Source organism: Bison bison, unplaced genomic scaffold (genome assembly GCF_000754665.1).
Source record: "Bison bison bison isolate TAMUID 2011002044 unplaced genomic scaffold, Bison_UMD1.0 scf7180017864473, whole genome shotgun sequence".
Classification (NCBI taxonomy): Eukaryota; Metazoa; Chordata; class Mammalia; order Artiodactyla; family Bovidae; genus Bison; species Bison bison.
The window spans coordinates 14,193,546-14,194,589 of NW_011495034.1; the positions used below are offsets into that span (position 1 = coordinate 14,193,546).

General features: G+C 45.2%; 1 non-coding gene across 1 annotated transcript; it reads right to left on the minus strand.

Moving 5' to 3' along the window:
- Positions 1–646: 646 nt before the first annotated feature.
- TRNAC-GCA lies at positions 647–718 on the minus strand. The gene has a single exon. It is a non-coding gene; the product is annotated as a tRNA-Cys (tRNA).
- Between the last annotated feature and the right edge of the window lie 326 nt (positions 719–1,044).

Below are 1,044 nucleotides of genomic sequence, written 5' to 3' on the forward strand. Positions count from 1 at the left end.
ATATGTTAAAAATACCTTATTATTGAAAAATGACTAAGGTCAGTGAAAAAGAGATGAATGAATGAAAAAATAAGGGGCAGAGAGGTGATTTGGGAGACATAAACAGCTTGAGGTGATAAAGATTCAGTGGGAGGGTGAAAAGGGCACCCACATGGGAAATTCAACAGCATTCAGTGCCGATTTTGTGCGAAAAGTAAAGAAATTAAAGTTTGCTTCTAGCTTGGTCCATTCAATGGATGGTGATAGGATCATAAGTAAAGATTTTGCCTTCTGTTTGATTCTAGGTTGAAGGAGGATAACCAGTTTTGCTTTTGAGTGCTAAGTGGATCTAGGTATCATGCAGTTGGAAATAAGACACAGAACTCTGGTAAGATATCTAGGGTAGAGAAAGAGTACCTGAAGAATAACAAACCTAAATAGCCTATCTTCTGCTTAGCTTTCCATCTTCCAGCTGAGACTTGTACACAGGAGATGCTTAAGATGGATTGTAGCCTGACAACCATCTCACAGTAGCTTAAAGTGAAGTTGCTCAGTCGTGTCTGACTCTTTGTGACCCCATAGACTGTAGCCTATCAGGTTCCTCCATCCATGGGATTTTCCAGGCAAGAGTACTGGAGTGGATTGCCACTTCCTTCTCCAGGGGATCTTCCCGACCCAGGAATCGAACCCGGGTCTCCTGCATTGCAGGCAGACACTTTACCGTCTGAGCCACCCAGGAAGCCACCAGTAGCTTAAGGGAAAGGCAAAAGGGTGGTCAAGTTTTCTTCCAGGCAGATGAAGGCTGGGAGGACTCTGGGGATTTCCCTGCAGAATTGAGGAAGCCCTGAGCTGATCAGGGCAGCTCCTCCCTGCTGCAGAGACTCAAATAGGAATTAATAGGGTCCCAGAAGAACAACGCTTTGTACCAGCTTCACAATCCCCCATCCAGAATTTCCAAATCCAGAGAACTCCTATAGAACCTTTCACCTACACTTCTCTTCTACTGTCCTGTCCTGCACCCGCTGTGGGGTTGGGAGGGAGTGTGCAAAAAGGAATCAGACCATC